Here is a 26,390-nt window from a genome sequence, read left to right on the forward strand (position 1 = left end):
GCCAGGAACCCCCCGCGAACCTAATTCCGGTGTCGACTTAATCGCACGGCTGGCTGGCGAAGCAACAATAACAGGGTTGCCGTCTCCCGTGATTTCGGCAGGTGATGGAAGAAGAGGGAGAAATTACGGGTTATCGTCCGCGTGAGACGAGATGATCGGAACTTGCCCGGGGATAATAGTGGTGCCGAGAGTGCATCGAGTTCGATCCGCGTTTCTCGATCGATGTTCCAAACCCCGATATTTGAAGGCTTTATAATGGGGTTTTGTCTCGAGAAAAAGAGAGTGTCAAGCGCTTGACAGAGAAAGAGAGATCGAAAAAAAAAGTATTGATTTTAATCATTTAAATTAATTATTAAAAAATTCTAGCATTCAAAATGTCACAATACTCTTGAACAAATAACCTTAATTTGACAAACTTTGTTTTGACAAGAAGATTCTTGGAGACACAATATTTATTTTATATAAAATATTCCACATTAAATGTTTTAATACTTGAATTTTTAATGAAAAAAAGATTTCTTATTAATTTCGCAGAAATTTTATGTGAAATATAAATATAATTTTCGCAATTATTACTGTCATTTCAACGTTATTTCGTGCTTTATATTCCAAACAGTTAAGCAGTTTAGCATTATTATTAAACTACCGTCTCGTTTTTGTTTATACAGTACAATACTATTCCAATCTCTAGTACCGCTCTACCGTCGCAAAAAGGAATATCCCGACATCAATGCGCCGGGTTTATTCCGGTCGCGGAGTAAATTCAAGCGCATTAATAAAACCCTGAATAAGCAGAAGGTAAGGTCGTCGGGGCACATAAAGATAATATAGCGCTTACGAAAGGGCGGCGTACGCAATATGCACGTAGTGGACGAGTCGTGTCCCCGAGAAGAAAAGGGCCGTACGTGTCGCTTAAAAGCCAACCCTCCTAGTAGTAGAAAATCGGGTCCACCCGACCCGAACTGACCGTACCAGACATTCTCGTACGTATGCTCGGACGTTATCCTCGTACGCGAGAGAATTTCTGTTGACGGCGCCGCCGACGTAACTCGATTACGCTATCACGAGTGAGCTCGGCCTACCGCCGACACCAAAGCTGCAATGCGTGTCTCTAAACATGAATAGCGCTCCGGAGAGTGAAAGCCATATTCTCGCGTTGGTGTCAAACGTAAAAGCATTCGCAAAATAAAAAAAGATTAACTGTAAAAATATCAAGTGAATGTTATAGTGACGTTTAAATGTAATATTGCAATTATATTCCGTTGTGTATTACAAAAATAGCTGTATAAAAAATTAATGTAATAACGTGTTCACACACACACACACACACAAATGCTGAAAGAAATTTCAAACACTAAAAATATCAATATTTTATATACTACAAATCTGTAGTAATTCTGTAGAAAGTTATATAATATCGCGCTCGCGTGCACTAAGAAATGCTTTTGCATTATACATTTTAAAGGTTTTATAGTATTTTTGGAGCTCTTAAAACTGTTGAATATCTCTTTTTGCATTTTGCAGTTATGGAAACTTACACAGATTCCTGCACAATTCATCTATATTCCTGCTTGCATTTTATTTTACAAAACATGACATTTCGCAATTCCGATTTAATATTAAGATGTCAATGTTCTCTTCGAGATACTTGCTCTCGATCTTTTCGGAATTCACAGAAGCGAACAGTCTAACGTTCCGAGGGACGGCTCGAGTTGCGCGTCTCGGATTCAGAGCCGACCGACGAGACTCCGAGAGTTCAATTCCGAGAGCTAGCTGCACATGGAGATCTTTCCCCGACTTGGTGCGCTTATGTCTCCGAAATCGATTCTGCCGTCTCGGATATAAAAACCCTTTCTCGCGGCGTCGAAATATCCAAAAAGAAAGGAACTCGAGAAAGAGAGAGAGAGAGAGAGACATTCCGCCTTCGATATCGTTTCCCGAAACCGGGCCGAGCCCACCGTTCATCCGACCACGTTAATAGAGACGCCAAAGAAGAAAGAGATAGTGATTATCCTCGGCTACCTGTACGCGCTTCTGCATGTGCGCGTGTGTGTACACGCGCGTACATGTGTATGCGTTTCAGCTTCCAGCGGTGGCGGCAGTTAGCTAAACCTTTGTTCCAGCAGGTACACGCAGGTCCGTCCGTCGTTTCTCTTTGGTCAGGTGTGCGCTCCTTTTTCAACCAGCGACGCGTTATTCCTCTCTCTCTCTCTCTTTCTCTTTCTCCCTCTTCCGCTCCACGAGAGGACCCTCCATGGCGAGCGAGCTGCCTGCGAGGCCACTCCAGACGACTTCGCGGGCGCTCTCTCGAGGTGGAAGCTATCTCCTGGAATGACGGACAACAACGAGCGGTTATACATGTTAGTCCGCGCTGCCGCGATGATTATGCGGCGCTACACCTTGCCCGTCCGCACGACCGGTTGGAGTTGTAATAGAGGTCCGATTATCTCGCTCGCGGGGCAGCTCGGTGGATCAAACGATGAAATATCGCCCTGGCTTAGGCCGCGCGATCGTAATCGCGTTATTAATCGGCCTGTGTAATCCGAAACGCGGATTAAATGATAAAATATCGCTTGTTCGAATTATGTTTGATTAGGGCTATCCTGATTAATGTCGAACGAGTAAGTAATTGCTTGAATAATTAACTCAGCGCTGAAACTCGCCGTAAATGATATTTGCGATAATAATAAATTAATGCGGCATCGTTCTTAGACGTATTATGTTCTCTCGGTCTGACGGTCGATGTTTATTTTTAATTAATCCGCATCGTTCAGCTGCTAATCATTTCTCGGTCCATATTATTCAAATGCGTAAGCAGCGGCTGAATTATTATTAATCATCGTCGCGGACTGTGATTAATGGAACTCGACGCTTCGAGAGAGGTTTGCAACTTTATCCAACTAATATTTTATGCCATTAATAACTAAGCTCTGACTTCTCGCGCTCGCGCCACTGAAATATTATCAAGTAATTATATCACGTACTGATTAAAAAACACCTGGATCACATTATCAAAGTGTTTTCACCTTGTTTTTTCTTTTTTCTTTTTTGTTTATACAGGGGTTTTCGCGTTGTTAGCGCCTATCCAATATCCCTGGAGAGGACTGACTAAAAAACCACGAAATTGTTCGCGGCACCAGAAACTAGAGACGAGCGGAAGAAGCGCGGCAGAAGGTGACGGCAGATGGGGAAAGGTAAGAGAATTCAAGCTGAGAACGTATAATGAGCGAGCGAAGTAATGAAGACCGCTCAATCTACCTTCACACGCGCGGTCTTTTCCAAAGGACGCACTCGCACTCCCTTAAGTCCGATCCTCGTCGCTAATCCGTTTAATCTTGACATAATTAATCACCGTTGACGCTCTAATAATTCTTTAATCTATACATTCCGGGCGGAATCCAAAGAAATCCGTAAAGCTGGACGCTAAACAAGGATTTAAGACGTGTCGAAAAAATTCCAGAATAAAGCAACTTAGAGTCTTAAAATGAAGAAAAGTTCTTCAGATTCTTATCCGTTTACTTATTCCAAGATCACGTTGGTTGAAAACAAGTTGTGCGGTCTAATAATGTTAAAATTTACAGCGGTAAAACATTCAAAGCTCATGAATTAATGATCGGTAGTATATCATACATATACATAAATCATGTCGATCCGCGTCAAGTCCGACAAATCCTGCGTGTAGTCACTATTTGCATTTTTCGTGACGGGGAACTGCGGAATACTGTTTGCCGTCGTATTCATTCGATGCACCAGCGGTATTATCGATCGAGAATCGCTCCCGCTCCCGGTTTCTGAAGCTCGCCAGGTGCCTTCGATTTTTTTTCCCTTCAAACGGACGCTCGACGAGCCTCGTCGCAGTGACAGTTTGCAGAGGATTTTCCGTGGGGCGGCTTTCATCCGCGAGGCTCACGTGGACCCTCGTGCTTTCGGGTACGTGTTTGTGGACTGACCCCACACCCTAAATGCACTCCGCGGTGTTTGCACTCGCGGGATCCATTGTGGGCCCTCACGATGAATTTCTGTTTATGCAAATACGAGAGCTCGGAAGGTACTCGAAGGGAAGTGCAGTACTTGGTCCGCGCGGTTCCGCGGCGCAAACTACAACTTAATATCCGTTTATAATAACATTTTCTGTGTATTTGCAAAGTGTACCCCAAGTTTTTTTTTTTGATGTTCCAATAACACGCCTTGTTTTTCAAAATACTGTATTTGAATGAGAAAAGAGGAGCGTTCGATTCGGCATAAAGAAATTGGAATACAAATGACTTTTCGATTTAAATGGAAATGCAGCTCTGATTTCGGCGAAATTGCTTTCAGTGCATTATATTGCGTGCGATTGATTGCTTGATTTTGGGATTTTCGTTTCCGCTTTGCAAAAAAAAAAAAAAAACAAACTGTAAAAAGTTTGTTTGCGCATCGGAAATTTCGAGTTGCATCGCTTCGTTCTCCGTCTCGAAAAAAGTTAAGTCGAAGGGTATATACGTGGAAGCGATCCGAGCGAGCGGCGCATACCTGACCGCCAATTATTCTCGCATCTCACCCAACTGCTCCTTCGTCCCCCTCGGCTCGAACCTCCTGGCTCACGAACGCCCGATGTTTTAACGGACCACCTCGGTCCAAAACACCGGGAAAGATAATTCAGATATCATCCCGCCGATTCCCAAGCAATCCGGATGAACGAAAAGGATCGACCCGTGTCGACGCGCAACACACGGGGAAGCCCCAGGGACTCGCGTGCCAACTGACGTCTCCCAAAGCGAACCAGATTATAAACCGACGATTACTGACCGACCGACCGACCGACAGCAGGGTGAGGAAAATTGAGATAAAAGTCCTGAAAAGTAGCCAAAACTAAAAAAAAAAAACAAAGAGAAATAATTTAGGCGCAACTTTTATTTCCGATCATTGATTGAGAAAACATATTTGTGATAAGAGAGTATGTGTACGAGATTTTTAATAAAAGGGAGAAAGCGGAATTAGATGAAGAAATATATTTCGCGAAAAAATATTTTTAATTAGAAAGATATTTTACAAAATCGTACAAAAAAGCGCACCAAATATTTTTATTAAACTGCTCATTTTATTATTTTACTTTTCAATTTTTATTTTGAAAAAAATTTGTTCTTGAAAAGAACAGATTTTTGCGAGCTGACGTGAGACCTTTTCGGGATATCTTCTCGTACATCTTCTCTCGTCACAACTCGTTGAAAGTGCAAATGGCGATCATCGTTCACCAAAGACAGCATTCCAGCTAAATTCAGGTACAAAGCGCGATAGGAAGGGGGGAAAGTGAAGGGGTATGAGGACCGAGTGGAGTGTGCTCGTAAGGCCTTCCTGCTGAGAAGAGTCCCGAGCCTCGAAGATCGGAGCCATAGCGAGGGATTAAAGCGTTAAGAGCGCCGATTACACTCACGACGAGGCGTGAAGCCTCGCACCGGATCGATCTTCAAGGATTTCTTTCGTGTCACGACGAGATCACTGCTCAGCAGTGATTCCTTACAACAAAATCCTCATAAATCCTTCATTTCGTTTAGACAACAATATATGTTTTAAAAAACATGATTAACTATTGATAATGAAAATTAATACTGTTTAAAAAGTCAGTTTTCTAATGTTTTGCCAATACTAATATTGATTATTAATAACCATCTTTGCAAAGTTTCTTTCGGAATCATTAAAACCGGTAATTAACATTTTGTATTATTAATTTTTACTTCGATTTTTACACTTTATAAAAGATTGCTAGAAGGCTTCATTATCTTAGATTTTTAACAATTACACATTAGCATTCATGTGTCATTGAAAGTAACATCATTATGGACATTATGGACACGCGATGAGTGGATTTTCACGTAATGCAATTCTATTGTGCGCGTAATGACGCATATAAATGTGGAACCTCACACCTTAGATGTGCCGCAATGTAATGAATCGCATTGTCCCTCTTAATTCTTCCCGAAGGCGGCTCCGATCGTCGAAGAGAAAAGGCCTCTCAGTTTAAAAGCTTTCTTACATCACTTGAAGTAACTCGGTAAATTAACACACAGTTGTCACGGTGTTATGATCAATTCTATCAATCAATTAACAATATTTTTCTTTTCAACATCAATGAATTTAACTTTGACGATATGACATTTTATTATACATGCATTTATTATATGACAACGATATATGATTTATTGTAACACCATTTGATTACAAATCTAAGTAGGAATTGTGCGCTCTTCAACCTAACTCCGAGCTAATTCAAAGTTTACTTCGATAAACCCTGAAGCAAAGAACGCCAGAAAATACTTTGTTCCCTCTTTTTCTTTTTTTTTCGCGAGCGAACGAGACACGAGTTTACATCGAGACAAAGTGCGTGGATTGCGGACGGAAGAGTCTCGCGGCAGGATTTACTACTTTGTTAAGTTTCCAAATAAGCCAGCACGCGAGAGCACACGCGGCTCGAGGCGAACGATGGCTCACGAATGCGTTAGGTGTGCAAGAACGATGGTTCAATTAAGGATGTACCGCCGGTTACTCTTACCGGAGTATAATCCCACTGGCATCATCCCCGAAACTCCTCCCGGATCTCCTCTCTCTCTCTCTCTCTTTCTCTCGCGGTGGAAACTTCGCGGCTTCCTCTTACCCGGCGAGGAAAACTTCCGCCGTTTTCCTCGCAGCGCGAGGCGCTGCCGGAAATCTCGAATTACCGAGGCGTTTTACGTTAAGAGCGCCGGCCATTTTATCCCCGGGATGGGGAACAACGCGACGGCTTTACCCCTTCTTCGGGGGATTAGGAAATGGATAGGCCGGCGGCACGCCAGATCCTGGAAGCAGCCAGGGGAAAATTAAGGCGCGTCCTCTCTTGTCGTCCGGACGCAATAAAATATAAGGAATGTGCAAAGTAAAGAAAATAGCCGAGAAATATATGAATGCTTGTAGACGTAAAAAAATTTTGGAAAAGTCATAATTCACAGATTAGCCTACATCAATTTGTTTATTGCAATGCAATATTTAAAACAAATATCAATGTGATATTTAAGCCCGGATTATCCAACGTGAAAAATAGAAACAATTGCCTGCCTTTCGCAATTGTTTGCCTTTATTATTGAGTATTATGTTATTGGCGTAATATTGTCTTCTTTCTAATTCTTTTTGTTTGCTACGGTATTTTGCTACAGTCTTCAAAATTCTTCACACGTAAAAGGTATATTTGTCCTAATCAAAAGCAAAAGGAAACTGTGACAAAATTATGTCTACTTTTAGAGCAGATAATCGGTCATTCTTTCTGCGAAAAGATATATGGAAATCTCCAACAATGCTTTTCCTGTTGAAAAGTCAGTGTTCGAGGCGAGGTTACCAGAAAAAAATAGGAGATGCGAGGACATTCGCGATATTGTTCCGCGTCGACACCCTGCGGTGGCTCTCATCGCCATTCTGGGTCTGCCACGAGACGGTCAAGTCTTGACGGATTTATGCATTTATGGTCGCACCCGAGTCTACGGGTGGCTAATTGGCGGTACCGTGAAGTCGATCGACCGTGGTATGTCGTCGAGTCGGAAAAAAAGGACAGAATGAGAAAAATAGAATAGGCAAGATGAAGACAGGGATACCATGGTCATTTATCCATGTTATTTTTCTTACAAAAAACAAGACACTTTGACGATAAGTGTCATTTTCTAGACATCGTCAGACTTTTACTAATATAGAACATTATTAATGGACGGGTCAGTCATACTTCAGGCTTTTTACGAATGTGTTAGGAAAGTATTGTAAACCTGTATATTTTGAAACGGACAAATATTCTAAAAGTATCTTGATTCAACTTTATCTTTAGCTCGAATTGTGATTAATTTAACGTAAACCATATAAATGACGTCTAAATGTTAATAATATTTCAATTGTTTTTCACTGAAAAAGTTATTTCGAGTCTATAATATATTCTATAATAATTTGACTTGTCCTTCTTCTAACATCCACTGTACGATACACTTATTGAAGAATTTTGGTTTTTGACATTATTTTAATATCTGTATGATAATAGAAATTGACTTCAAATTCTAAGAGTTTTAATCAATTTTATATATATATGATTTTTAACCCTTTCATTCCCACTGTAGTCATGTGGCTACGTATTTAAAAATATGAAATAAAATATTGCAACCATCTATATTTCCATATCTGTGAATATGTACTAATTGTTTTTAGTCTTGTATACATGGCTGTAATACTGTATTTTGATATGTATTTAATAAATAGTCAATTAATAAATATTTAATAAATATGTATTTAATAAATTTAAATATGTATTTAATAAATTTTGCAATAAAATATTGGAATATTATCATCTTTCATTTTTCGCTGTCACAACTCGATGACAAAAACTGTTTTAAATGCAATTAATGTTTAAAAATAATAATTTCTTTGAAATATTTTAAATAGATTTACTAATCAAAGATAAGAACAAAGCTAAATAGTAACAAATAAAAATAGTCCTTAAACGTTTTTAAAACATCAAAAATTTTTTATAATGATTTATTTGTTATGAAATGTGCACATACGAACAAATATTTCTTTTGTAGCTATTGAATAATTTGGGAATGAAAAGATTAAAAAATATCCGGCGTTACATTGAGGTGTATGTTTTCTTTAACTTATTTTCTTTTAGGATTTTGTTTAATTTTTAATAATTTTAATAATTTGACTTCTTTATATTCACAAGGTTGACGATGGTTACATTCACATTTAACCGAAATTGACCAACAATAGTTTTAACACGGTACAATAATTACAAATAGCGTTATGTGCTAGCATGGATTTTTACCTTTTGACAAATGACGTGTAAGAAGACAACTTCAGTCTCATCAATCTAAAATAGACTTCTTTATATTGTTTGCGTGCGTTTTAACGACATAGATATGTCGTCATAAGTTTTTTAATTTGTGTGTACACTAAAGATAGCCGAATCCAATCTGCCGAAACGTATGTACTTTTGTGAATTAATTTGAGCATTTTAAAAGTCTTCGTCTTTTATTGACTTGTTTGTGCCAAAAACATTATTATATTGTATGCGACATAATGAAATTCTATATTTTATTATTAATTTTCATCAATTTTTAAAAAGTTTATCAATTAACGATTAATTTCTAATTTACTTAGCTATCAGTATGTTGAAAATTAAATTCCACATAATCTCGTTTTTGTATCTCTATACTGCTAACGTTAATAGCCTGCATTTTTCATGCGGTTACGTTTGTCACGCGCTTATCGAAGCAAAACAGCCCGCAGAATTTCGGGCGAACCAGCGTGGAAGAAACGTCGAGTATCTTTTTCACGGAAGTACGACTCTCGGAATGCTCTCGTGCTGGTGGAATCGGTGGAAGATACCGGCGGGGAAAGACACCCCCATTTTTCCTCTTCACTCGCATGCCCGGCCGCCGACATTCGTCATAAGGGTCACTTCATATTGCACGGCGGAATGAGTTACAGTCGCGAGAGAGCGGTACATTCTGCGGGCAGATCTCGCCGTTTTTCGTCTGTCCGCAAAACACTGCCGCGGCTCCTGAATACGGCTTTTAAATTTGAAACCGCGGACGAATGCTAGTATTGAAATATACGCAGTTGGAAATAACCGCGCTCGATTGACATACCGGAGCGTTTCCGATGGACATGGGAAACGTTATCGCTGTCCTGTGTTTGCGTCGCGATAACTTGGATTGCCTCATGCTGCGTGGTTATATTTAACAGCGAGCTGAAAAAAGGCGACTTTGAAAAAATGTTTTCTGGAATGCGCAATATTCTTTTCAATACAGTTCCAAAATTAAACAAAATATCAAACTCAGCCAAAAAAAAAAGTTATTTTCTTTTTCATCTGACATTGCTAGATATAACTGTGCACAATACATACAGCTGTTATAATTTATAGCGTTTAAAGTATCGTTAAAATATCTGATATATATTGACAAATCAATTTTTATTTTAACGTTATAGCTGTATAATATAATATCCGTTTGCTTTTCGCTAATATTATTTTAACGAAGAATATCGATTATTCGAACGAGCTCTACCGTATTACGCATTCTTCGTAACGAGCATAACGCACACACACACACACAATTTCTCTTCGCTCTTGATCATAAAACAAGAACAGGCATTTCAATCTCTAACGAAGGTATGCGCGCAAACATTCGGTCGAATCGCAGATTCTCGCAAACGTTGAAACAAACCCCGGGAGTATTTACTCCCGAAGGGCGCGAATAAAACGGCTAAACCGTCGCGCGGCCGGCGGCTGTAACAAAAAGCTCACGATTTATTAAGTTTCCGGCAGTACGTAGCTATGCGTAGCGCAGCGTGCAGAAAAAAAGAATATCGGTGGAAGGGAGGAAAAAAAAGACAAAATAAAAAGAGCGATTCAGCGAAAGCGGCTGTGTGCGACGGATTCCGGCGATAAATCCGCGCTGCGTTTCAAGGCTTCGGGGTTTCATCGGGAGTCTCAGAAATTTATAAACCGTCTCCCCCTCCTCTTCTCCCTCCGACTTTACTGTATATACGTATGCACGGTCTTCGCCGCTGCCGCCGCCGCCGCCACCGCCGCCGTCGATCGTAACTATGAATTCCACCTGATTTTTCCAGCCTTTCCTCTCTGCCTGCGCTCCTCACCCTCTCCTTTTTACATCTCCCGCGTGCCGTCCTCGTTGTATGGAGTGACGACCTCTGGCAGCCGTAGGTATCCGCAATTTATTCCCGGACGATAAATCATCGTCCACCTACGCCGGCGATTTCTTTTTGCACCATAAATCAGTGAACCGAGACTCTCTCGTACGTAGTCACCTGCGACGCGGCGGGGAGAGGCAAAGGGCGCGACGGAGGGATAGGCACGGTCGGGTCAAAGGGTGTCGTTTAATTCGTATCCGACATCGTCGGATCGCCGGGCTGTGTCGGCAAGGACCCCCGAGTGCCGTTAGTGCACTTGCCGGCGCTATTATTAATTTTAACGCGTAAGTAATCAATGGGGATCGAGCCGACCCTGATATGGATATAAATTTAGATAAGATAAGATAGTAAATTTATACTTAGCAGCGTGAGATCAATTCTCGTGCTTGTGTTGTGTACACGCTGTCTTACATTAAAAATCCTGGATATTTATTTACAATATTTCAAAATATATAGATATGGAATAAATAGTGTCAGGAATGGTGAGCCTCGTAAAAATTCATGATATTCCATAAAACGCAATTCTTTTTTATCAAACTGTGGGTTTTAATTTTAAAAATTAAAATGACTTATAAAAAAAGTCAACTACTAAGTGAGCCTAATTAGGCAACTATATTTTCATCTCAATATATCTTAACAAAAATGTCGAACTTTAGAAAACTCCATTTTAATTTACAAATAATACGTTTGATGCGAAGAATGAATCACTCTTACTCTTAATTAAATATCCGATCGCGAGTATTTATATCTCGTCGAAAATCATGAGCTCAGTCTTAATCATTCGATTGGCGATAGGAGTATCGAACTTATTGTTAGCCGCACAGTTTATCGACCGATAGCGTTCCGATAACTCAGGTTGTAACAAACTCTATTCGTTCCGACGAAGGGGAGAGCGAAAGAGCCGACACAAAACGTCTAGCAGCGTCGGGTCGAACGACGACGGCCGGCGAAAAAGCCATGGTTGGTGGAAAAAGAGAAAAACCGGGGGGAGACCCAAGCGCGGAGTGAGAGAGAGCTCTCGCTCGAATAAATCGAAAGAGATTTACATGCGGTTCGTTTGGCACGCCGTGTCGAAACGCACCGGGACGCGCGTCGACGCCTCCGTCCGTCGGCCAGTTTCCACGTGGAGACCGCATTCTATTCAAGATTTACCATCGAAATTATAACGAACACTTACGTCAATCTTGATTATAATTATGACATACCGAGATATTATAATACTCTTTTTTTTTATTAAAAAGTTTTAAGCTTTAGTTTTTAAAATCCGTGAATAAATTTCACATACATTTTGTAATTATTTTCAAGAGAAATACTGTTAAAATTAAGTCAAATATCGTGTCAATGTTTGCTTGGGATATCGCTTTGATATACTTCTCTTCTATGACTTGAGTGAGAAAGATAAGTCGATATCTTAGATATTTTTGAATCAGATTAACCAAACTTGTAGCCTGTGTAAACCAACCAAAGATTACTCGTGCTTACTCATCGATGCATTATCGCTTGTAGATAGTCTAAATAACGGTTCTTTATGAGAATTTTAACTTTCAGCAAAACAGATGTATATAGCATCTCAAACTTGAAAATTAAATTTCATATTTGTATTTTTATTTGACATTTAAAATAATTTCTCTGAAATACTTTATTTCGTGCTTAAATATTTATTACCAGCAAAAACTGTAATTTCATACTAATAGATTTCATCGATGTTAGAATTTTAATTATTAATTAAAGGCATTATTGTTCGGCGGAGAAACGAGTTATATAAACACAATTGTTGATGCAAAAGATTCATGTCTTTGGAAAAGGCTAAGATTGTAAATCTCGCGATTTTCGATCTGTTTATTATGTTTTTCGGAGTCGAGAATCTCCGATCTATTTTGCTGCGCGTTCCATTCTTTTCAAGCTGGTCCATCCATTTAGAATACATTAACGATGGTAGTCCTATAGCGACTTGCAAAAGGCTACGGAAAGTATACACGTGCCAGAATAGTACACAGGCGACGAGGATGTTTAACAAACACTCGGGAAATTCGCTGCATCACCTTACAGGACGGTCGTCAGCAAACAAGGCACGCCTCGAGTGCTTCCAAAAAAGCTTTTGGCGCCTACGTTAGGCGCCACAAATGCACCTTTCCCTTCAGGCGGAAAAAGAGAGAGATTATCTTATTTTTAAACAGAGAAAAAGAGAGAAAGAGAGAGCACGACCATTATCTCGCATCATTTTCCTTCATCCGGTATTTTACAACCAGCGTTAGTTTTTCGAATTATCACACTTATCCATTGCATTATCACTTCCCAGTTTGATAAAATATTTTAACAGTTCCTAGTATTCTTCGCTTAACAGAACGAGTAAATAAAAGAAATCATATATACATTCAGATTGTAATTCAAATAATTAGTTTCCTCTTCTACATTTATTTTTTATATTTTATATAATTTATATTTTTGCAAAATTTTAATTTGCAAAATTATTTAAATACTTATTATCCATCCAGTTTTCCGAGTTTTTTCATTAAAAATTTGTTTTCTTCTTTTTTGTTTAATTTGAATAATTTGAGATTTTTCTATGTTGCGCAAATCTCTTCTTAATAACTTTGAATTATAATATATGCGGAAGATTTTCAATTTCGCAGACTATACGCCTTCCATAGATTTCCCATCGCCGAAACGTACTCGCCGGGGTTCTCTTCCTCTCGATTGATTATCGATAAAACGCACACGAACTTGATCGGACGAGCAGACAGCGGTTCGGCCACGACGACCACCTTCTAATTCTCAACACGACTATTCGCGAACTAATCCCAACGTGTTTCCGCGTCGTTCGTTCCGGCTAGCGCCGCTGTAGAGCGAATTGCCGGTCGAATCCCGTCGATCCTCGCCCGCGGCACGGCGCGGCCGCAGTTTCACGAACATCGTGGGAGCTTTTTCGGGCATACATGTCCAGGATATCCCCGGGGAAACGCCGACAGACGAAAGCGGCGGCGGCGACCTGACGCGACGTGGTAATATTTGCAGTCGGCTGGCCCGGTCGCGCCGTTGACACCACCGCCGGTACTAACACAACGGTATCTGGGTTCCTATCGTTTCATCAACCGCACCCGCGGTCGCGTGTATCTATGACGAAATTTTTATCGCCATCGACATTTCCTCGTTAGCGCGGAAAACACGTCGGCCGGCGAACAAAATGTAACAGCGCGGACGTATCGAACGGTAATATTTTATCGCACGGTTATCCCGTTAGAATTTACGTCATATCGCTCAAGGTGTGGAGTGATGATAGATTCAAGGATTTAGGTTTGTCAAGCGAAAAGGAGAATATTGTTCATTCGAATGTCAGAAGAGATAAAAATGTCCGAGCGCTTAGAAACGTGTGTTTATTGACAAACAGTATTTTATCATGATTTACACAGTATTCCTCGCTTTATTTTATTTCATATGAGCGACATAAGAGGGCGAGAAGCGGTAAATGGTGAGGAGGGAGGCGATCGACCAGTGATACAATACAGATTTTTTTTTCCACACTTCAAGTATCGGAAAGAAACGGAAGTTTTCAGCGCAATTTAGCCGAAAGTCGGCGCGGCGTCTGAGGATTCGAAAGTTGGAGAAAATTTCTCATCGGGCTCCTGCTAGAACAGATCCATTAAACGGTAGCATAACTTCCGAACGGTATTCTTAGCACGCTCGCAGGATACTTCACGTGTGTGCCAACAAAGCTCCTAAGTTACCCCGCACGTATCCGGCCACGTCTTCGGGAACAACGGGTCGGGAGTATCGACCTGACGCGCCGACATGCCGATATTTGCCGTCGACCACCCTTTCTCTATTCCTGTGTGTCCATTTATTTCTATATATTTGTCCCCTTGCATCGCATCCATTTTGTTTGATTCCCTTGAATCCACTTAATGTTTAATTAAGCTTAATCTTTAATATATGTACACTTCATCTTCATCTATATTATTTCTGTCGAACTCTGTCAAAGTTGACGTAATACATTGTCCGTTATTCAGCCATTTACCTATCCATCTATCTACTTTTACGATTTTGTAGTTATGTAATATTTAAGTGTCGTTCGGCGTAACGATACGACGGCTATTTAGTGTCATATGTATCATAAATATCTGTGGGAAATCGTCAAGTTCTCGCTGTAATTGTCTTCATTCTGTCGGGCTCGTTTGATATTCTGTATTCCATTGTCCAGTCTCTTGTACGGTTAGCTTACTTCTCTGGAGGGGCGACTTAGTCCCAAACTACTTGGTAAATACATCCTTCCCGCGCGTTCCCCTCTTTTCCAAGAATCCCCCATCCCGAGATCCGTCTTCGGCCTCGTTTGACGAAATTTTCAATGCCGCCGGCCAGCAGGACGAGTAATTCGACCGGCCCCCTCTTGCCCTATCCTCCTCCCTTTCTCCACCATCCCCCTCTCCCGACGAATGTGAGAGGTCCTCCAAATACTCGTTCGCGGTATTTGCGGATATCCGCCGGTAGTTTCGCAATACCAACCGCGGAAATGGGAAGGGGTCGATATGAGCGCGAATCAAGGGGGGGGGGGGAACGAAAGGGGTGGAAGATGGGGTACAGTCGGTCCGGCCGGGGGGGCCGGACGGGAGAAGGGGAGCAAACAACGAGACCCTCTCTCTCTCACGGGCCGCCTGCAATTCGATCCTCAAAGCCCACCGAGTAAATACAGCAACGACGACGGCGGTGGCGGCGGTGGCGATGGCGGCAGCGATGGGAAGCGGCAAGGGCGGGAAGGGTCTGAGGGGGCGAGAAGCGGTAGCGTTTAATTAATTCCATCCACCGCGTCGCTACGATTGTATAACACACCCAGCAACTCCCGATAGTTCGTTTTTGCCGCCCCTTCGCGTTGCGACGCGACGCGGCACGGCACGGCCGTTTGTTCGGTTTCCGCGGGTTAAAATGCACACACGAGACGGCTCGCGGGCGGAATAATACAAGGTTGAAGGAGTCCTTAATTTCGAATCGCAAACTGTCACGATGATCGCGAACTTGATGATTAAGTAGATTCGAAAATACTGGCTTGTGATAGCTCTCTCAGCATATTCTTTTTAATAGCCTGATATTAATCTGACATAACGACAACATATTACAAATGAGAAATATATATGGTATTGTAATCATCCGCTTTCTAGTGTTATTATACATGTATTTTTGAAAAATTCTATAACAAAAAATGGTCTATAACGAGAGACGAGATTGAAATTATGAGAGAGAAAGTGAGTCGCGCGTAGAAGAGCTAATAATTATGGAAATGGCATCATCACAGACGAGATACTCATTGCATTCAGGACGAATTTTCGTTCGTATGTGCCTGTATTTATTTTCGTACATTAAGTACGTTGCGGAGGTGGATTACGCGTTGAGGGGGATCATTTTCAAAGAGTATCACGTGTCCTGCTATTGCGTGGAACGTTGTTTCGTACAGTCCTTTGTGCTTCGGTTTAAAATGTGTCACGCTTATCACAAATCCGTTATGGTCTACATGTATATAATGTGATATCTCATATAGTTTGTTGTCGATAAATTGTGCCGCATTGCTGCGTTTGGTTCTTGCATTCGCAAAAGTTTCACAATAATTAACTGAAGTTCAAACTTTTTTTTGTGCATTAATCTTATATTAATATTCCGTTTGAAGTAGTATGCAAGAAAAATTGATTCGAATAATATGATTTAATTTCTGGGAAACCTTTGCGTATGCAATTCGAGCCAAGTGCATTTCGATGCGGTATAATTGTTCCCAAATTGTAATCGAGCTGAGCAATGAAATGAATTTTCTCGAATGTTTGCGACCCGTTCGCAAACATCTTGCAATTCTGCAGCAGGAATTGCTTTTGCGCGCGAAAGAACGATCGCGAGCGAAATCGAAAAAATGAAAACTATGAAAAATCGTATCATGGCGCGGGGATAAAATTCTTCCCGCGCAATTCTTTATTCTTCTCAAGAGTAATGGTCATTCTGACACGTTTCGCTCTGACACGTCCTGCCGGCGGGGGATCCTGTAATATTACGGACGCGTCGAAGGCTCGGGCACGTTTCTGGTCTCCCGAGCGCACCGGGATATCTTTCCACGTGCTGCATATCCCTCGTCCGCTGATATCCCTCCCTCCCTCCCCCCCCCCTTCGTCCTTCTTTTTCCAGTTTCCTTTTGTCTCGTGAGAGCCAAATGACCCATATATGTCGAATTATGACATCTTAGACATGTCCTGCGAGTTTCCGCAGATTTCCGCCGCCGTCGATTAGAACGTGGACGTTACTCGGTTCAACTAATCTGACTTCCTGCGTGGGACACAGGCCTGATAAGCAGCCAGATAAGAAAACGTACTTTAGCCTAACATCGATCGCTTAACCGCATGCGAGAGTTACAAAACTCAAAGAAGTGTAAATCTTCATGAATCAACGATCGCAGCAAATAGAATAGACATTATATACGTGTATTTATTTACGGTTATCAATAACAAACTTTGCATGTGAAAAATACATAAAAAAGTAGACTAGGAAAAGTAGAAAGATGGAAAATAAAAATGCTACGCAAAGTGGAATATTTAATCTTTACATCAAAAATTGATTTTAAAATTATGTTTAAATTATTCTCTATCTACTTTTTTTCTATCTCCAGCATGATAAAATAGAAAAAATTTATTTTACGACCTCAATCTTTTGTTTTAAGTGATTAATTATTAAAATGTACAAGACTAAACATGAAAAATAAAAAAATGAATTCTACAAGGTGTACAAAATATCTAATTTTGACAATTAGAAATTGTTTTTTTTTGTACACTATTTTCCATCGATCTCTTTCTATCTTTAATAGAATAAAATAGAACAAATCTATTTTAACTTATTAATCTTAATCCAGCGTAAGTGATTAATCATTGAAGCGAATAGAAAGAAGCAAAAGGAAAGAAAGAACAACGGAATTTAATAATTACAACGGCAATTCTCTTTCTCTTTTTCGCGATTTTCAAGATTACATATTCATCGCTTCGCGAAACAATCTTCTATAGGTACTCTTGCACGGTAATTACAACGCGTATCGAAGCGAGGCGATCATTATCGGTTACGTGATCCGTTATGCACCGGAGGCTCGAAAGTGCAACGTGGCGCAATCGATATCACTTAGCAGGTGGGTCTTTTACGGAGGAATCCGTACGAGCGACGGTGGAAAAACTTTTCTACGATAAAGAAGATTAGGCGAGGCGGCGTCAAACGTCGGTCGATTAGGCTCTCCCCCGTGGGAGAGGCGCGTCGTTTTTCAGCGATCGATTGTTTTCGGATTCGCCGACTGCGATGGGAATTCTCGCAGAAAGCGCACGACGCTGCGCGAATTCGTGCTGTGTGTTTCGGGATTAGTGACGTTTTCCGCGACGCGAGTTTCCTTGTTTGAACTGCATCCGTCTGATACGCCGTGTCTAAGACGCGCCCGTCTCCGCGAAGTTCGCGCTCGCCCGTCTCTTATTTACCGAATTCCGCGACGAAACGTTCCGTCGTTCTTCACCGGCGCTGCGCTTCATTGTGCGAGCTCGTCGATGCGAAACTACCGCCGGCGAGCAAGATGTAAACTCGCGTTCCCTGCGCTCTCTTAAGGGAGCACAATGAAGACAGGACAGCTTGCGAAGACGCGTATTCCGGAACATTTACAAGTCTACGAACGAGCGCATGTAAAATTGACTTCGAGATCTCTACATGCTGCACAGCCATACCTTGTAAGATATTTTACGTAGTTATTACAGAATAGAAAATCGCACTTTTCTCCTATCTTGAACGACCGTCGCGATTCGCAAAGTGATATTGTTACGTTACATAAAAAGAGATTTTTGCATTTTTTTCACATTTTTCTCTTCATAAAGAGATAGTGAGAGTTTCAAGTATTTCCTTAATGCACAGCGTAAGTAGTTGATATGCCTTTGAACAAATATGCGCGCAAAGCAAAAGACGCTGTTATTCATGTGTGTCTACACATCCTTCTATAATAGAATCCTGTCACAGTTGCGAGGGCACCACTGTGCAGGCAGGCAGGTATGATAGTCCTTTGAATAAGGTACCTGCGACTTGAAGTCGACAAAAACTGGATCGGCTCCGAAACGTGACACTCGCAAAAAGTTGATCCCAACTCAAAGCATGTTATTATAGAAAAAAAGCGATTAACTTTGCATAATATTCTAATACCGAGTTTTAAACTTTAATTCTTCTCCAGCCTTTTAATTTTACATAAATTTATTGCAGCGAGACAACGAATGCGCGGATGTAGAAAAATACAATTAAATATTTTATGTAGCATAGGTCGATTATTCAAGATAAATTTCAGAAATTTTGCTTCTCGAAATTATATAATTAAAAATAATCATGTTAAAAGTATGATAAAATTTCTAAACAAAAATTCCGCTCGATAAAAAAAGACAATCCAGGAATCATTTCAATGGATTTTTTCAATTTTAAATTCGAGAATAAATCAGAGCGACGATTTGAGCCTTTCGTCTCTCCGAACGTTTGCGTATCGAGAGGACGAAACGCCGCCCGCGATCCCCCCCGCTTGCATCCTTTTCATCCCCGGCATCGTGTCCGGCACCCTCGTGAAAGGAGTCCGCTGCACGCACCCGAAGAAAGAAGAGGCAACCGGTCGACTCCGCGTAGCGCGCGAAGAGGGGATCGCCAACGCTATGGTACACGGCAGGCGATGCTGCGTGGTGGGGTGAGTCGTGGCGCAGTGGTGGGGACGAACGGCTGAGCTTCGCAGCAACGGACGAACGCACGGAGCAACAGTGTGCCGCGCGCGGCCATGAAATGAGGTTCGCTTTGGCAAGTGGGAATAAAGGGAGCGAAAGTGTTCCACGGGAGATGCTCGAGAGCTTATAGAATGACTCGAAGACGTTAATCTCGAATGCGCTGCCACAGTGACCTACAAAGACCGGCTTGAATCGCGAGTGAATTTTCTTCAGGGCATTCTCCGTTTTCGTTGGTTGATCGGAGTGACAGTGAAATAAACAGGCAACCAAGTGGATGGACTTTGCAAGAAGGATATTGTACGAAGGAATAAAAAATAGCCAAGTTTAACTCACCGCCGGTGCCGAAGTGAACGTGAAAATTGAGTCTGGCAGTGAATGAGCTACGAAGCGTTGCCGGTGGATTTTTCGCGCTACGAGTGAAAGAGAAACAGTGCAGTGGTATACGCGATAAATAGCGTCACTGGCTGAAAAAGAGAGTCTCCGCCGAGGTGCGCTCGTGGTGAATGTGGAAATTCAGGGTGGTGAGTGAACCCGACGGATTTTCTCCCGACGATGCTCGGTTGAATTCGACACACCGCCGATATTCCGAGGTGAAGCTGGAAATTCGACCTGGTTGCCTGCGACGGATTTTCCACGTCTCGCTGGATAAAAAGAAGACCGCCCGCCGACAACCCCGGGTGAATTTCGTCAATTCCGAATGTGAAGAATCGATCCGATTGCGCGACCGAGCGAGATCCTCCACTGGATTTTCCGCATTTTCCGGAGCAGACAGCGCGATATGAGTCGACACGCGCTGTATCACGCCGCAACAAAGTGGATTACGAAATTCGTCTGAATATTCGCGCAAGTGTGTTCTTGGTTTGTTTTTCTTCGCGCCTGTTTTTTCGAGAAGCAAAAAACACGCAGTACAACACGACGTTGATTGCGGCCCGCAGAAAATAGAAAACAGTGTGTGACATTGGTCACGGTTCTCGCATCAATCCCACTCTGAAGTGCGTCGCAAGTGCGCCAGTGCGTCCAACGTGCATGCGAGAGTCATCGTCGCGCGAATCAAGTTGCTCCGCTGGCTCGTCGCGCTCACGTTTTCCATCATTTCCGAGAGAAATGAAAAGGTGCCGGCGTCTCGCCGCCGGTCGCGCGTCAGTGTCTGCCGGCGAAGTTTACTGACCTCAGCGACGACGACGACGACGGGGTTGGCGACTGCCCTTCGCGGCGACGAGAAGGGAGACAGCCAGGCGGCCCTTTGTGCGACTTGAAGAGCATCTCGCGACAACACAGCAAACGGGGTTGGATTACTTTCCTTGGTGCTGCATGTATGGCTGCCGGTGCGGCTTTCCACTACACGGTCTATCATCCGCGGGAGATCAGTGCTACATCATCAGCTTCGAGACTCGTTCTTCGATTTTCGCTGCGTTCACGAAGAAGCTAACGGCGGCCGTCGGCAGCGTGGATCGAGCGATCGCGCAGCGAGTGATCGACGAATGGGCAATCGTCGAGTAAAGTGTTGTGTGATTTTCTTCCGCGATTTGTGTCGTTAGTGCGAGCTGTAAGCGTGATAACACGAAGACAGAGTGTGCAGCTCTGTCACGCCACGACGGAAAAAGTGTCGGGCGAGCAAAATCGAGTGCGTGGAAAATTACCCGCGGAAATGCGCTCGTAGCGAATCGACGACGTCGTCACCGCAGTCGCAGCCGAATTTCTAAGGTATGCATATCGCTACATTTTTATCGTCATCATTGCTCGCGAATTTTAGCAGAGCGATTTGTCTTGAAAGTGAATTAAATGAAATTGACAGCTAAGCTAGCCTTGTGTCGATAAATTGCAACTGAGATGGGAAATGTGAAAAATATTTGTTATAAAAACGAAAATAATAGATTTCAATCAATGTCGGTTAACAAATAGTAATGACGATACTAACAGAAAAAAATTATGTAAAAATTGCAAAAATGTGAGATGAGAAAAGTCAGGTATTAATTTTAGACGCGATGCTCAAGAAAAATAATTATATACTATATTTTTAAAGGCATGATTTTTTAATAGTGGATAAAAAATGTTTAAATCGTCGTAATTCAAATGAGTGTTTAATACTAAAGACAACGATGAAAGTGCAAATCAATCCATTTAAACAACATGCAAATTGCAAGTGTCAAACTGTCATTTTGGAACGAAACTGTCATTTCAACCGAAAACTGTCATTTTCGGGACAAAAATATCTGAAACGAACGTTTGCAATGGCGAGCGGATTTTTATTAGGTTTTAGGAAAAAAATCCTTTTCTTATTGAAAACAAAAATAATTAAAAATATCCTTTCACGAGTGTCACGTGGTGAATTTCGGGGCGTAAAGAGCTCCGCTTTTTCGGGGTGAATCCTTCTTCTTCTACCGTCGTTGTTGCCTTCCTTTTTCGCGCAACTCGGTGCAAAGAGGATTACCTCGAATCCGCTCCTAAAAGCATCTCGACGAGAGCGACGATTTCCATCGCGAGAGACCTCTCCTCGCGCGGATGAGTGACCTGTTCCGCACGGATTATCTCGCTATCGATCGCAGATTTACGACATTTTATGCGAAAATTCTTCCGAATCGCGCGTGAATCGTGAGCTTTTCTTGTCGACAATCTTATTAATTTAAAGCAAAATTATCATTAGAGTTGAAGAGGCAAAGCCTTGAAAATAATATATGCAATAAAAAAATTATAACTATAATGTTACTGAATAATTAAGAATTAAATAAAAAATTAAAAACCGAATAATCGAGGTGTAACAAGTTGCAGTAAATTTTTCAATTTTTTTACGAATTTATATATAAGTATGAAATTGATTGCATCGCAGATGCGTCATCCGCTATTCATGCTATTTCATCACTTTTACTTGAAAAACAATTAAATTAAATACCTTGCTTAATAGTATAGCATTAAAGTTAATGCTCGACATTAAGAAATAATTTAGAAATGCTCTTGTTTCCGGTCGATTTGACATTGTGGACTCGATAAAAATCGCGAGCAATTCCGTCGATGCTTCAAGCGTGTTCCTGCGGGCAAGGCGTGTTTTCCCGAGGGAAAAGCCGGTGAGGGCGATAAAATTTTACTGCCGCTCGAGCTGCCGGGAACATCGTCGAACCGAGGTTTTAACGCATCGTGGCCACGACATTCGCGTGTTCTTGTACCTTTCATCGACTTCGAGTCCCGGGAGCGCCTTGTTGCACGAGAAAATCTTGATGCTCGAACGGAATTCAAAATCGAGCGTCTCGCTGCTCCGGGAAAATCCAATGCAGTCGCGGAATTTTTGTCATATCGCAAACTCGCCCGGCGACGTTACGACTCGCCGAGAAATCCGCGTCATTTTTTACGAACCATGTCTTATGTGATGCGCGCCCGTAGACGGCGATGTCCGATTCTGATCTCTTCTGTTAATTCAATAAGTGCATTCTCGGCGATAGAAATTTTTCCCCGTCGATCTCATTGAGCGGTCCACACATTTGCCGCGCGCGTCTTCTGGTCCAAATTGCAACTTCTTGTTATTTTCTTGAGTGCATTTTCGCGACGAGGATTTTTCCTCGTCGATGAATTCAAGTGTCTCGTCGCGGCGTTTCGGAGAAAGGCGAAAATTTCATACGTACGTCATGTCTTCACTCGACTTTTGAATTACAAAACACTTCGTATTTCTCTGAGTGCGAAAATTCTCGTAGATTAGTTCCACTTCTATTCTATTTAAAAACAATATATATTTTTCAAGTGCACACATGTATGTGTGTTTTTTATCTATTGACGCAATTTATTATTGTCTTTTTTTTTAACTATTTTGACGAAAAAGATTTCTTCCTCAAAGAATTTAATATCTCGCAATAATACATGTACGTACATGCGCGGAAAGATACGCGTCTTCGATCGAATTAAATCGCAACTCTTTGTTATTTTCACGAATGCATGTCCTGACGACAAAAACGCGAAGCGTCACGACACAAGTTTCTCAATACAAGTATCATGTGCTACGCACGCTCGAAAATCTCCATGGACGTTACTACTTCTATCGAATCAAGCACCGAGTCCTTGTTATTTTCTTGAGTACACCCTGATGACAGGAATTTCTCTTCCGTCAACCACAACATCTCACAACAAGGTGTACTGAACAAACAAATATTACGTCGTCGAAGTGAAATTTACTTTTATACAAAATTAAGGGATAACTGAACACTTTCTGTTTTTTTAGAATAATTTCAATTATTCATCTAAATCGATTTAATTAAATACGGTTTAATTGCCAGTTTTAGCCATTTGTTCCAAAAACCTATAAAAAGTAATTTGTTGATTAATTCAATATAATCGAATATTTGAGAAGTTTTTTTTTTTTTTGATCTTTTTCTACAGATGGCATATAACGTGAAATCTCATGGATGACTTCTATTTTTACTTCTGTGAACGACACATGACTCCCGCAGGGTTCCGTAGTGATTTTTTTGTACGACTCACCATCGTCGCGGCAGGTTGATCGAATTCGCGATTCCAGCATTTTTTCGCGGTAAACGTAACGCGATAGCTCTACATCCGAATCCAATATCAGCGTCAAATACCGAGAAAGGAGAGAAGTGCGGAGAAAGTTAGCATGATCCGATGAATAAATAAAGAAATGAGAGGGAAGAGAAAGACAAACTAGAGTTTGTAGTGAAAATTTGCAACAATAGAAATCGTCATGAATTTCGTTAAGAGCGCGGAGAAAATTTAATTCCACAAGAAAGATGCAATTTTTATCACATTTTATTTTTTACAAAAGTCGTATGACGATCTAGCTCGGGGCATTAGCAACGTCACGCGACTGGAAAGTTATAGCCGGGCTCATATTTCATCAGTTCGAGATCTCTTTTCTCTCGAGGAGAAGAAAGAAACGCGTATCTTCTCGCCGCGAACTATTTCTGGATTAAAGAGAGCGACGATAAACGTACTGCGGCCAGGCGGGGGAGAGGGGGTGCGGAATTAATCTCGTCGCCCGGAGGAATCCCGGATCCGGGAGTTTATAAGTGCGACTGCGACTGACAGTTATTAGGGACAGTTATGACGGCACCCGTGAGCGAAAATGCGAGAGAGCGCGGTCCTGCGGCCTCCTTCGTTCGCTGCTCGCGACGTTCGTCGCTTACTTTATTCCGGGCGGACGTGATATTGAGCCGGGATGTCCTCGTCAGGGTGCAGGAAGTGGAGTGCATGTTCCCGTGTAGAAAATTACTATCCTCTCTGTGCCTGGCACTCGTGCCAAAAGCGATTTAGCCGAACGATGCCGGAATCATCCTGATAGCTCGTGACGGCCAACGAGCGGATTGAAAACAATGTCGTTCCTGCATATCGCTCGGTCGTTATCCTGTAGAAAAATCCTCGAAGAAATGACGCGCGTCGACGAATGTATACATACGTCGATGATGCTCTTATGATATTAAAGACATTAAGCGAATTTCTTGCCGAATGAAATATTCTGTCACTTTTTGTGACAAAAATACTAATATACTTACATTTAGTAATTAATATAAAATATTTCTATTTAAAGAATTGATTTTTTTTGCTATTATGCATAATGCCGTCAACATTTTTATCCGGAAATCTTTCGGAAATTCTAATTTTTACCTTAAGTAACGATTCCAGAAACTTAGCCATATTATATTAATAATCGTACGACTAAACTCTGTAATGTGTAAAATTTAAGTAGTCAATATTACCTTCGGATCTGATAGCGGAAGGTGAAATTTCCAATATCTGAACACACGTGACACTGTTGTTCTACTTCCAGGTCATAAATAATGCGAGTAACTCTAGTTTTAAGCTATAGAACTGATTCTAGTTAGCGAGTTTCTATTCATTTCAACAGTAAGAACAGCTGTAATATAACAAGAAGCAAAGTTTAGTTAGTTAAATTAGAGCAAAGCAGATATTTAAAAAAATTGTTTCGCTTTATGTCGTAATATATTTGTATCTATTTCAATCTTTTTTTACTAAAGATAATCTTATAAAAAAGAATTACTAAAATTATTCTATTTGTAGTTATAGCTATGAAAATATGAAACAAAACAAGTCGAAATTATATAAAAACAGAAATTTTATTTGATAAATTATTTTTATTTTTGTGGCAAAATCAATTTGTATACAATAAATTAATATTTTCATATTGTTTTAGAAAATATATATTTAAAAAAAAAATATATATGGACAGAAATAAATACATAATAATCGATAAAAACATTGGTATGGGAACACTTCTCATGGTTTTTGTTAGGCTGACGAAACGAAAGTACAGCGTCTGAGCACGAGATGGAAGCACAAGCCGGTGCATGAAACTGCATAGACATATCCGCAAGGATGACTGAATCGCCCAGTTATTTGGGCTTACAATCAGCAAATCTACAGACCTAGGCTTACGCATTGCGGTCATACACGCATACGCTTAAACTCACATTTACACAAACACAGTGATTAAGAATTTTCAAAGAGAAACAGTTTAAAATTGTGAATTAGATTTGGATGTCAGGTCTTGTTGCAAGCGTCGTCCAAATAGGCATCTCTCCCAACGGCCCTTTATATTTATATTTTATGCCAATTAAAAAAACTCTCTGCACAGACATCATCGTATATATTGCAGCATGATACATTTTCATCTCTTTACGTCTTCAAAGAAAAAAAAGTTTTATTTAAAAGTTAATGATTTTATTGGTCAACATTTTCGCAGCGCTTGTTCAATTTAAATTTTGCAATTTACTTTTAAAAGTATGAAAATAATTAAAAATTGAAGAAACTTTGCTCGATTCAAATTGAGTTATATTAATGCATCTATATTACGGATTCAATATTTTCCGTAACATCCTGTACGACACATGCTAAGGTCCTGCCAATTCACATGTACTCGGATTAATGCTCGTGCAGACGGAATTGCTGAAATTTCCCGTATATTCGTATACCACGTAATTCACTGCGAATTTC

At 41.1% G+C, this 26,390-nt stretch overlaps 1 protein-coding gene across 13 annotated transcripts in view; it reads left to right on the plus strand.

Moving 5' to 3' along the window:
• pxb overlaps window positions 1–26,390 on the plus strand; it is a 525,449-nt gene that overhangs the window by 401,415 nt on the left and 97,644 nt on the right. For 9 of the 13 annotated variants that reach the window (XM_067347452.1, XM_067347451.1, XM_067347453.1 and 6 more), the window contains one exon: window positions 3,061–3,194. The exons of 3 other annotated variants lie outside the window; for them this stretch is intronic. The gene's annotated coding sequence lies outside the window, so the exon portion shown is untranslated. Of the gene's footprint in view, window positions 1–3,060; window positions 3,195–19,224; window positions 21,144–26,390 lie in introns of those variants that run through there. One more of the 13 variants, XM_067347458.1, reaches the window with a different exon arrangement.

This window comes from Linepithema humile, chromosome 1 (assembly GCF_040581485.1).
Source record: "Linepithema humile isolate Giens D197 chromosome 1, Lhum_UNIL_v1.0, whole genome shotgun sequence".
Lineage (NCBI taxonomy): Eukaryota > Metazoa > Arthropoda > Insecta > Hymenoptera > Formicidae > Linepithema > Linepithema humile.